The sequence below is a fragment of the Schistocerca cancellata genome, chromosome 2 (assembly GCF_023864275.1).
Source record: "Schistocerca cancellata isolate TAMUIC-IGC-003103 chromosome 2, iqSchCanc2.1, whole genome shotgun sequence".
Lineage (NCBI taxonomy): Eukaryota > Metazoa > Arthropoda > Insecta > Orthoptera > Acrididae > Schistocerca > Schistocerca cancellata.
Genome location: NC_064627.1, coordinates 834,181,974 through 834,194,870, shown reverse-complemented (window position 1 = coordinate 834,194,870; position 12,897 = coordinate 834,181,974). Strand labels below are relative to the sequence as shown.

The following is a 12,897-nucleotide window of genomic DNA, read 5'->3' as shown; positions in this document are numbered from 1 at the left end:
TTGAGGAAGTTAATCTAGAAGAAGGTATTAGCGACCATAATGTCGTTGTGGCTTCTATGTCAGTGGAAGCTGAAAAAAAAAAAAAAAAAAAAAAAAAAACCAAAGAAACAGCATAGAGTTTTCTTGTTTGAGAAAGCAAATAAAAATGTCATTAATGAATATCTTCATAGTCAGCTCCAAACATTCACTGCAGGACACAAAGATATTGAGCATCTTTGGTCAGAATTTAAAGGTATTGTCCACCATGTGCTAAGGAAGTATGTGCCTAGTAAAAGTATAGGGGAGGGAAAGGATCCACCTTGGTACAACAAACATATTAGAAAGTTACTGAAAAAGCAGAGAATTTTGCACAGTTGTTTTAAATGTAGTCACTGCCCCACTGACAAACAGAAATTATGCGAAATGAAAGCAGCTGTCAGAAGGACAATGAGAGATTCTTTTAACGAATTTGAAAGCAATATTTTATCTGCAGATTCTAAAAATAACCCCAAAAATTTTGGTCGTACCTAAAATCTATGAACACTACAAATAATTCAATACCTTCTCTTACTGACAGTAAGGGTAATGTAACTGATCATGATGATGATGATGATGATGATGATGATGATGATGATGATAAACAGAAGGCCGAAATTCTAAACCTAACTTTCAAAAACTCATTTACGGTAGAGGACTGCAGCGCCATTCTCTCATTCAATTATCAAACAAACGAAAGGATGGCTGACATTGTGTTTAGTGTATCTGGGATTGTAAAACAGTTAAGATCCTTAGACGCCAGGAAGGCATCTGGCCCAGACGGTATCCCAGTAAGATTTTATGTTGACTATGCTACAAATATAGCACCATTTTTATCCATCATCATCAGAGATCATTGGAACAGAGGAAAGTTCCACGAAACTGGAAGAAGGCCCAGGTCATAGGAATCTATAAAAAGGGTAGAAAATTGGATGCACATAATTACGAGCCAATTTCACTGACATCGATTTGTTGTAGAATCATGGAACATATTTAGTGTTCAGATCTAATGACCTTTCTCGACTCTGAGGAGCTCATCTGCAGAAACCAGCACAGTTTTAGGAAACAGCGGTCATGCGAGACACAGCTGGTCCTCTTTGTGCATGATATACAACAGGCTCTAGATACCGGCTCCCAGGTTGATGCCATATTTCTCGACTTTCGAAAGGCGTCTGACTCAGTTCCGCACTGTCGCTTGCTACAAAAAGTGGGCGCTTATGGTCTATCCAATGACATATATGGTTGGATAGAAAGTTTTCTAACAGACAGAGAGCAGTATGTCATCCTGAATGGGGTGACTTCAACAGAAACAACTTCAGGTGTGACCCAGGACAGCATAATAGGTCCTCTGCTTTTTACGATTTACACAAACGATCTGGTTGATGGTATTGACAGCGGCCTGAGACTGTTTGCCGATGATGCTATAGTCTACAGGAAAGTACTATCACACAAAAGTTGTGAACAAATCAATGAGAATTTGCAGAAAATAAATGCGTGGTGTACAAACTGGCAGTTATCTCTCAATATTAGTACATGTAACCTACTGCATATAACAAGGTGAAAATTCCCATTAATGTACGAGTACAAAATAAATGCCCAGTCTTTGGAAGCAGTTAACGTCCGTTAAGTATCTGGGTGTGACTATTCGAAATGATCTCAAATGGAATGGTCAGATTACACAAGTAACGGGTAAGGTGAACTCTAGATTGCGGTTTACTGGTAGAATCCTGAAGCGATGCAGTCCTTCAACAAAGGAAAGAGCTTAAAATAAGTTAGTTCGTCCAGTCTTGGAGTACTGTTCATCTGTATAGGACCCTTACCAGTTGGGTCTGATTCAAGAGATTGAGAAGGTCCAAAGAAGAGTGACAAGATTCGTGACTGGTACATTTAGCTATCACGAGAGCATTACAAATCTCATAGAAAGTTTGAAGTGGGACACACTTGCAGATAGACGGTGCGCTAAACAGAAGGGGCTGCGCACTAAATTCCGAAATCCAATCTTTACCGAGGATGTAGAGCATATATTATTACCACCAACTTTCAAATCGTGCAATGATCACCATTCGAAGATAAGGGAAATAAGAGCTCAGTCAGTCGTTTTTCCCTTGCACAATCCGCGAGTGGAACAGAGGGGGGGAAATATGATTTTGGCACTTGGTGCTTGGTGGCTAGCGGAGTATATATGTAGATATAGATGTAGATGTAGATGACCGATGCAAGTGCCTTTGCTAATGGCACATCATGGGCTCATGACCATATCACTTGGACCCTAGATGACTGAAAGAACGTGGCCTGGCCAAGTGAGTCCCAATTTCAGTTGGTAAGAGCTGATAGTAGGGTTCACATGTGGCACAGACCCCAATTAGCCATGGACCCAAGTTGTTGTCAAGGCACTGTGCAAGCTGGTGGTGGCTCTATAATGGTGTGTGCTGTGTATACGCGGATCATTAACTGGAAATGGTTATGTTCAGCTACTTGGAGACCATTTGCAACCATTCATGGATGTCATATTCCCAAACAACAATGGAATTTTTCCAGATGACAGTGTGTCGTGTCACTGGGCCAAAATTGTTTGCGACTGGTTTTTAAGACCGTCTGGACTATTCAGTAATCTGGCCACCAAGATCGCCCAACATGAATCCCATCGAATATTTATGAGACATAATCAAGAGGTTGGTTCATGCAGAAAATCCTGCACTTGCAACACTTCTGCAATTATGGATTGTTATAGAGGCAACTAAAAATGGTTCAATTGGCTCTGAGCACTATGCGACTTAACTTCTGAGGTCATCAGTCACCTAGAACTTAGAACTAATTAAACCTACCTAACCTAAGGACATCACAAACATCCATGCCCGATGCAGGATTCAAACCTGCGACCGTAGTGGTCGCTCGGCTCCAGACTGTAGCGCCTAGAACCGCACGGCCACTCCGGCCGGCCGAGGCAACTAAAAGCTGCAATGGCCACAGCTGATAAGTCCAGGGTGTTGTCCTGGGCTTCAGCAGCTACGAAAGCTCTGTGGCAATAATTGTTGCAGCTTAAGTATTTCTACTGCTGCCAGAGCTCCCTGAAACTATTGTGCCTTCCAATGCACTTGAGTTTGAAAGTTAGTCTTTATCTGGAGGTAAATGAGGAACAGTGTCAGGTTCTCAGATCTACGAGTGGAAGGCAAATGTGTGTACTGTATTGATTTCACAGCTGTCAGTGTACAATTCAATACAGATGTGTGAGGTGTTGACTATTGCTGATAAAACCTTTGATGCAGCAGGACTGTGGCTGATTTTCCTCAGAAGGTCTTGATTTTCCCAGAGGGATGCAATGCTATCTCACTGGGAACCATAATGTTACAAGGAAGTGTAGCTTTCAGAGGAATAGCTGTCACAATAACAAGGAAAACCATGGTGGACTCGGTACATTCAGCATGTGATCTCACTCAAGATGGGAGTAGGTTCCCCAGGTAGTTGCTGAACGCACTCAGTGATGCACGCTGCAGCAGCTAGGCCTTTGACTTTCTTGATTATACCCACAAGAAACACATGTGACTAAACTACGAATAAAAATCAAACAGTGGAAAATCCAGGATGGAATGCAACAGTATAATGAAAAGGAAAGTTGCTACACACTATATAGTGGAGACGCTGAGTTGCAGATAGACACAACAAAAAGACTCTCACAATTAAAGCTTTTGGCCATTACGGCCTTCGTCAACAATAGATGACAGACACACATACACAAACACTCACACAAACGCAACTCACACACACGACTGCAGTCTCAGGCAACTGAAACTACACTATGAACAAGTATAAGCAGTTATCAAACATTTGTTTTGTGGTGTATACCAGTACAAGTACTTACATGTTATTTGTTTTGTGGCTGTGTACATTTACAGCATAGCCATATTAAATTTGTATGATATGCAATTTCTTTTATATATCTACTCTGTGGATGTGTCCACATGCATCAGTGTGTCTGCCAATGACCTAACACCAAAACTGCCTTGTAGTGCTAAATACAGTGTTTATTTCAACTTGATAGTGTGTGTGGGTCTGTCTTTCTTTGTATCCTCTTTGATGTAGTAAAAAGTCTTTGATTGCCTAAACCATACTTCACTTTTACATAATATGGCACATTATGGAATCAGAGGAAATTGTTCAATTAATATTTAGCAAAAAGAAAGTACAGGGTGTCACTACTCAGTGGCATCAAATGAAGAACATACCAGAAACTGACTCAAAAGGAACTGCCTATGAAAAACAAGATTATGGGTTCACGTCTTGACCCAGCACACAGTTTTAATTTGCTAAGAAGATTCAAAACAGTGCAACCCACTGCAGTCACAGATCCACTCTTGTTTATCCTGTTGACATTATCATTCACAAAGCACCTTTTTGCTATTATCGAACTATGCTCTATCATTTCGGTAAAATGTGGACAAAAGAATGAAGCTGTATAGCATTACGACATAAACGAGCTGAATGTGGCAGATATGTTTTGACTACAGTCTGACACTGGCAGGCAATTGCAATGCTGATTGTCAACATACATCATCATCTTTTCCTCAGGACATACAGCAGGATGGATGGATGATGGAGAGGTTTGTATGGGCGCAAGACGGTAAGGTCTTCAGCGCCCGCTCAAAACCAGATTGAGACGGGTGTCAAGAAAATACCCAGAACAGGAAGATAAAACAGAATGTAAAACACACGGAACAAAGGTTGGAAAACTATAGGCGTACCCACACCAAAGCACAGAACGAAACATGGTGTCAGCAGTAAAATACAGACTACACAGGAAGAAATTGGTAGAAGGAGCTAAAACAATATAGCAGATGGAAGTGGCTGGCTGACCGCAAGGAAAAAAGGGAGGAGCCAGCCACTCCGCAATACACTAAAACCTCCAGCCTAAAAGTTTAGGCCACAGTCCAGACACACTGCAAAACTTTATAACCGATACACTTGTCTCATCATCAGCTAAAACAGAGTGCAGAGCCCCACCAATTTTTGCTTCTGCCCTTGCATCACGGTATTAAATGCACTCCGTTAAATTGTGGTGACAGAGATGTGCACACCACAAGCATCACAAAACGGGGGATCCTCCCACCGTAATAGAAAGCTATGTGTGAGAGTACAGTGCCCAATCCGAAGATGCGTGAGGGTCACTTCATCCCGCCTGAGCAACCGGCAGTAGGAACGCCACGGCCGAGTTGCTGACTTCACCAACCGCAGCTTATTGGCCATCACTGCCAGCCATTCTTCCTCCCACAACTGCATGCACTTCCTGTGGAGAGCAGAGATGACAGACTGACAGGCAGCCTAATCGGCCTGTTCATTGCCCCATATTCCGACATGACCCAGCTCCCAGCAGAATGACACCTGCTTACCGCACCATTGGAGCAAGTACAGTTGGTCATATATCAGCTGGACCAACTCCTCAGCTGGGTACAGATTCTGCAACGATTTTAAGGCACTAAGAGAATCGGAGCAGATGAGAAACCGATTGCCCCGAATATGATTCATCTGCTCCAGTGCCTTCAGGATCGCGTGGAGCTCCGCTGCAAAAACGTTATATTCAACAGGTAGACGAATTATGGTGACATGATCAGGGAACACTACAGAACAGCCAAGGAAATTCCCTTGTTTGGAGCCATCAGTGTAAATGACGGTAAAACCGTGATGCACATCTAAAGTGTTAAAAAACAGAATGTAGAATCTGGCGTACTATCTTTTTTAAAATTAGTCAAATCTGAAATAAGTCGGGGTCTCTGGAGGAGCCAAGGTGGAAATCTGCTCCAACCTCAATGTAAAGCATTATGACCAGCCATATCCATCTCAGAAAGGCAATCCTGTGCACGAATCCCATAGGGCCTCGTTGCTCATGTCCAGTTATGAAAAACCCATGCCAGAGGAAGCTGAGCGACAGTATACGAAGTGCATTCAAGTTCTAAGGCCTCCGATTGTTTTTCTCCGGACTGGAAAAAGATAGAAACATGCGCATTGTTTTAAAATGAGGCCGTGTTCATTGTCAATACGTCCCAGAGATGGCAGCACCGTACGGCAGATGGAGTTTTACCGCCAGCGGCGAGAATGAGAACTGTTTTAAATACTTAAAATGGTGACGTTTTCCTTACTTGAACAGCGAGCAGTCATTCGTTTTCTGAATTTGCGTGGTGTGAAACCAATTGAAATTCATTGATAGTTGAAGGAGACATGTGGTGATGGAGTTATGGATGTGTCGAAAGTGCGTTCGTGGGTCCAACAGTTTAATGAAGGCAGAACATCGTGTGACAACAAACCGAAACAACCTCGGGCTCGCACAAGCCAGTCTGACGACATGATCGAGAAAGCGGAGAGAATTGTTTTGGGGGATCGCCGAATGACTGTTGAACAGATCGCCTCCAGAGTTGGCATTTCTGTGGGTTCTGTGCACACAATCCTGCATGATGACCTGAAAATGCGAAAAGTGTCATCCAGGTGGGTGCCACGAATGCTGACGGACGACCACATGGCTGCCTGTGTGGCATGTTGGCAAGCAATGTTGACGCGCAACGACAGCATGAATGGGACTTTCTTTTCATCGGTTGTGACAATGGATGAGACGTGGATGCCATTTTTCAATCCAGAAACAAAGCGCCAGTCAGCTCAATGGAAGCACACAGATTCACCGCCACCAAAAAAATTTCGGGTAACCGCCAGTACTGAAAAAATGATGGTGTCCATGTTCTGGGACAGCGAGGGAGTAATCCTTACCCATTGCGTTCCAAAGGGCACTACGGTAACAGGTGCATCCTACGAAAATGTTTTGAAGAACAAATTCCTTCCTGCACTGCAACAAAAACGTCCGGGAAGGGCTGCGCGTGTGCTGTTTCACCAAGACAACGCACCCGCACATCGAGCTAACGTTACGCAACAGTTTCTTCGTGATAACTTTGAAGTGATTCCTCATGCTCCCTACTCACCTGACCTGGCTCCTAGTGATTTATGGCTTTTTCCAACAATGAAAGACACTCTCTGTGGCCGCCCATTCATCAGCCGTGCTGCTATTGCCTCGGCGATTTTCCATTGGTCAAAACAGACTCCTAAAGAAGCCTTTGCCGCTGCCGTGGAATCATGGCATCAGCGTTGTGAAAAATGTGTACGTCTGCAGGGCGATTACATCGAGAAGTAACGCCAGTTTCATCGATTTCGGGTGAGTAGTTAATTAGAAAAAAAATCAGAGGCCTTAGAACTTGAATGCACCTCGTAGTATGCAGGTGTGTATGGTGTGGACATAGTTTTATATGCCTCGCACACTGCAAGTAGCCGTTGCCATATATGAAGAGGCGGTTCACTAGCCTCTGCACAAAGGCTTGATATGGGGCTTATACTGAATGCCCCAGTGGCCAACTTAATCCCTTCATGGTGCACAACGTCCAGCATGTTTAAATAAGAATAAATACACCGTGCACCCGTAATCAAACCGAGATTGCACAAATGCCCAGTAAAACTGGAGCAGATAAGTCTTGTCTGCTCCCCATGTACTGTGGCTAAGACGTTTTAAAACACTTAAAGCCTTAAGTGACCATTGTTTCAGGTCTCCAAGATGAGGTAATCACGTAAGCTTTGAGTCAAAAAATGGGCACACAAATCGCACTGTGTCTTTAAAAGTAAGGACAGTACCCCTCATCCTCAATTCAGGAAAGGTTAAAATTAAACGAGAATGGTGAAAAAGAACACACACGGATTTCTCGGTGGAAAACTTAAAACCACTCTTCTGTGCTGATTCATCCAAACATCTAAGAGTAAGATACAACTGGTGTGTTGTCGTTGCGAGGCTTGAAGAAGAACAAAACACAGAGAAATCATCCACAAACAAGGAACACGGGACAGGACTTTTCACTATGGACATAATGCTATTAATAGCTATGGCAAAGACAGTCACACTTAAACACTACCTTGAGGGACACCATTATGGTGCCCACAGCGATCAGACCGACTCGGTATCTAAGATATTGTGGCGAGAGGAAGGACTGAATAAAACTGGGAAGACAACCAACCACGAAAACCTCATTCGTGAAGCTGCTCCATGATTAGACTCCTCCAAGTAGTATCATAGGCCTTCTCGATGTCAAAAAATCCACCTGGAAGGTGATGGCGGCATAGGAAAGCATGCTGTATAGCTGCCTCCAGGAGGGAAAGGTTATCAAAGGAGGAATGAAACTTCCTGAACCCACACTGACAGCGACCAATGAGTCGCTAGGATTCTAAGATCCAGACAAGGTGGCAGTTGACCATCCGCTCCAAGGCCTTTCCCATGCAGCTTGTGAGGGCAACACTAAGATAACTACTTGGGCACATGCGGTTTCTCCCAGGTTTCAAAAGAGGAATTAAAACTGCCTCATGCCACGAGTCAGGAAAGTGACCTGATACCCAAATGGCATTAACAAGAGCACGGAGGATATCTTTGTTGTGTCTTGTGAGGTGCCGTAGCATACTGTAATGGATCCTGTCATGACCAGGGGACGTGTCACGAACCACAGACAATGCAGAATCCAGCTTCCACATGGAGAATGGGCAGTTGTAAACTTTATTAGAGGTGGAGTGGAAGTCCAAACTACACCTCTCAGCAACCACTCTATAGTGCTGGAAACCCAGATCCTGACTGGCTGTTGCAGTAACTGTGGCAAAATATGCTGCCATAGTCTGGGCGATGTCTCGCGGATCTGTGTGGAGAGTGCCGCTATCCATTACAGCAGCCATGGGGCACATCCCTCCTCTCCTAGAAATTCTCCTGATGGTCTCCCACACAATGGAACATTTGATGGAACGATTAATGGTATTCGGCAACTGCTGCCATGACCTCTTCTCTCTCTCTTGAATAATTTGGCGACATTTTGCACTCGCCCCCCATGAACCATGGACCTTCCCTTTGGTGGGGAGGCTTGCGTGCCTCAGCGATACAGATGGCCGTACCGTAGGTGCAACCACAATGGAGGGGTATCTGTCAAGAGGCCAGACAAACGTGTAATTCCTGAAGAGGGGCAGCAGCCTTTTCAGTAGTTGCAGGGGCAACAGTCTGGATGATTGACTGATCTGGCCTTGTAACACTAACCAAAATGGCCTTGCTGTGCTGGTACTGCGAACGGCTGAAAGCAAGGGGAAACTACAGCTGTAATTTTTCCCAAGGGCATGCAGCTTTACTGTATGGTGCTAGAGAAGAATGCTGAAGATTAGATGGGTAGATCACATAACTAATGAGGAGGTATTGAATAGAATTGGGGAGAAGAGGAGTTTGTGGCACAACTTGACAAGAAGAAGGGACTGGTTGGTAGGACATGTTCTGAGGCATCAAGGTATCACAAATTTAGCATTAGAGGGCAGTGTGGAGGGTAAAAATCATAGAGGGAGACCAAGAGATGAATACACTAAGCAGATTCAGGAGGGCGTAGGTTGCAGTAAGTACTGGGAGATGAAGAAGCTTGCACAGGATAGAGTAGCATGGAGAGCTGCATCAAACCAGTCTCAGGACTGAAGACCACAACAACAACAACAACAACAACAACACCCGAAAGGCTCCAAGATTCTCAGCAGTTGGCCGACACTGGAACCTACGCAGAGCCACATGCCTGGTCCTGATTGCACAGCGCCATTCGGCACTCCATCAAGGGACAGGTTGCCTCTTCTGGTGCCCTGTGGACTATGGAATGGATGCTGCAGTGGCATGGTGAATGATTTTGATAATACGATCCACCCATGCCTCGACATTCACACAGTGTTCAAACTGGGCCAACTGGCTATAAAGTGTCCAGTCGGCTCTACTGAGCACCCATTGCGGCAGTTTCCTTTCGGGGCCTACGCCATCTGGCAGGTGAATCCAGATCAGAAAGTGATCACTTTGACCATTTACCATTGAGCACTGTGGGCAAGAGCTGGAGAGCAAAACGAGAGATCAATGACAGAGAATGACCCAGTCGCTGTGCAGAAGTGAGTGCTCTGTCCCGCATGTAGCAAGTATGCACAAGACGACAGGAGAAGCCTCTCAATTGCTCAACCCCTGGGACAGTTACTGCGGAGCCCCAAAGCACACTGTGAGCATTAAAATCACCACAGATTATGAATGGCTGGGGGAGCTATGTAATAAGGTCAGTGGGGCCTCTTCATCTAGTGCATCATGTGGGGGCAAGTAAAGGGAACATATAGTCAATGGATGGCCTTACCGTGATTACCCCAAGTCGCTTCGCCTTTACACTCTAAGGTGGTATGTCCAAAACTCTGGCATTTAAAACAGCGCATTGGGATCAGGAAATAAGGCCTCACACTAAGGTGAAGGAAGCCAGCCTTAACATGCTCTGGAAGTTTTCGTGCTACTGAAAATCAGAAAAAAGGAGTCAGATTTGATAAGATTGCCATCAACCCTCTTCTTGATATGTTGCATGTGAACTATACCTTCCAAAGCCCACTCAAGTTGCAGTTCCTCCTTGGGAATGTCGACTAGATCCCGGCGTGTCACAACACATTTGCTATAATTCAAGGTGCTGTGCAGTTCAGTGTCTATGGCATATTCCCCAAGGCATTTAGCAGTTTGGAGGTTAGCTGCCTGCCGGGAATTGGAAGTATCCACTAGCAAGGTCGCACTGCGCAAGCGCATTCTGTTACTAAAGACTGGACTCATCAAAGAAGTGCTGGAGTCAGGAGGACTGACTACACAAGCCCTCTTGATAGACTGGGTGTTAGAACCTTCCAGCGACCCACCCTTTCTGCTGGGAGAAGGAAAAGAAGATTTCTGAGGATCCATTTCCGCCCAACGAGCAGCTAGGGAAGTAAGGATCCACTCAGACAGAGCCCCGAGTGCCCGAGTAAGCCTCATACAACTGAGGTGCGGCAGGTTCCCCAGAGGTTGCCTGCTAACGACTGTTCCACCTCAAAACAGCCACGCATCCCATCAGCGTGCAGTACACCTTGAGATTGAGGGTTTTTTTATAGAGATTTATTCCATCCTCGCAATCTGGGCGGTCAAGCCAAGATCTCCATTCCCTGAGACACACAAAGTTCCACCGCCACACCGCACGGTGGTCGCTGAAGCATGCCCGAGCTTACGGTGACGGTGGACTGGCAGTGCTTACTAGTCCCCAGCTCAGGAACCCCGGGGTGCCAAGCCTGTACCCAGCAAACGAATGCCGAGCCTGAGGGCAGGACATACAGCAGTAACTGCCAAAGACTGCATGCCTGAACCTACTTCTTCCAAAATACAGTACAGACACTTAGTCAACTAGAGTTTGGAACCTGCTCCTGTTTTATGTCATATTCTTCTGATCTCATAATGCTGCAATCAAAATCACTCATTGCAGGTGAAAGAGAAAAAGAAAGAAGGGAACTGCAGCAGAAATCAGACTCTTTTTCAAGAGCCACAGCATACAAGCACTGCTGCAGATGAAAATAATCTCAGTTTTAATTATTTTATCGTGAGTCACATGCTCACACAGTGTATTTCAGATGAATTCTTGTTAGTTTCTTTCATTAATTATATTACAATGAATTGAGTAATATACTGTCAGTAAGAACATATACTGCTTCAGGTTATTAGCCACCACCCAGATTTAAAAATAAGGAAGACACGTAAATTAAAAATAATCAAGTACTAAAAAATAAAAAATGTCTCTCAGACATCAGTGAAAAAGACATATTACATTGTAAAACAATAATTATATCACACTTTTTTCAATTCATTTGAGTTAAAATGTGACAAGTTAAACCAGTTAAATCAGTGTGTCAGGCTGAGATTTGCATAGTCTTCCGAAAGCCTTTGACACATTTTACTGTTGGCAAACGCTTGTATGAGCACTGTGTTTCGTTGTTGTATATGGCACATTTCCTATGCAATTCATGTTTTATTTTCTGTTATTTGCCGTTCACGTTTTATTGTTGCAATATTATTCTGCAGCAGCGGGGATACAGTAATGTCCTTTGTTAGAGCATTGATTCTTACCACTCAAAATTACAAAAATTTAACTGAAAACTAAAACAACGAAAAATTCCTGGAATTCTAAAAAATTCCTGGGTTTTTCCTAGTTTGCTCTCGGACGAAAAAATTCCCGGATCGCCCGGTTGTCCCAGGTCGTATACACCCTGAGTGATCATGCCAACTACTGTTTTGGTTTGAAGTTGTTGATATGGAGGGCGTGATGATGTCGATGTGGAGTCCCAGGTTTCCTGGTGGTGTGAAGGAATGTCTAGCATCAGCAAAAATGCTGGCTTGACCCATTCCAATGATCCTGTTAAGAGGTTTGTTGTTGCACATTGCTTGCCATTGTGTTTGACAATTTGGAAAGATCCAGAATATGGCGGTTGTAATGGTGGGCACACTGTATGTGTCCTTTGCATGACATGCAGTGATGTTTTAAGGTCTTTGTGGACTAGAACTTTTTGGTTTCAATGGCAGGATGCTGGCAAAAGGCGTAGCTTACAGATTTGGCTCTTGGCTCATTGCAGTAAAAATGGTAGTACTCATTCAGTGAGCAGCTGTAGTGATGAAATAAACTCCAACAGCATGTATAGTCTCCCCATAAACAATTTCCACTGTCACTCCTCCACTGACAGGTTTGAGGGCTGTGTGGAGACCAGTAAAACCAGTGGCAGTGTGGCAGTTCAGCTGTTCTTGCGGCACATAAGCGCTGCTTTTAATCTCGTATGCCAGCAATCTACATGCTATTGCTTACATATGGTGGTGTTTTAACCAACATAGCTCCAATAGTTTGAGGAACAGTGTTGAGTCAAATTGCCATCCTTGATACATAGAGACACAAGCTGGATAGCTATAACGGAAAATCCTGAGGTTCTTCCTGTTGTTTCAACTGAGATGTCACTGACAGGTGTCATCTCCACCAAACAAGTCTTTCTATTAAC

The 12,897-nt window shown here is 44.2% G+C and overlaps 1 protein-coding gene across 7 annotated transcripts in view; it reads right to left on the bottom strand.

Moving 5' to 3' along the window:
* The window catches only part of LOC126162737 (protein kinase C-binding protein 1), a 288,265-nt gene that overhangs the window by 150,078 nt on the left and 125,290 nt on the right, over positions 1 to 12,897 (bottom strand). The window lies entirely within an intron of this gene.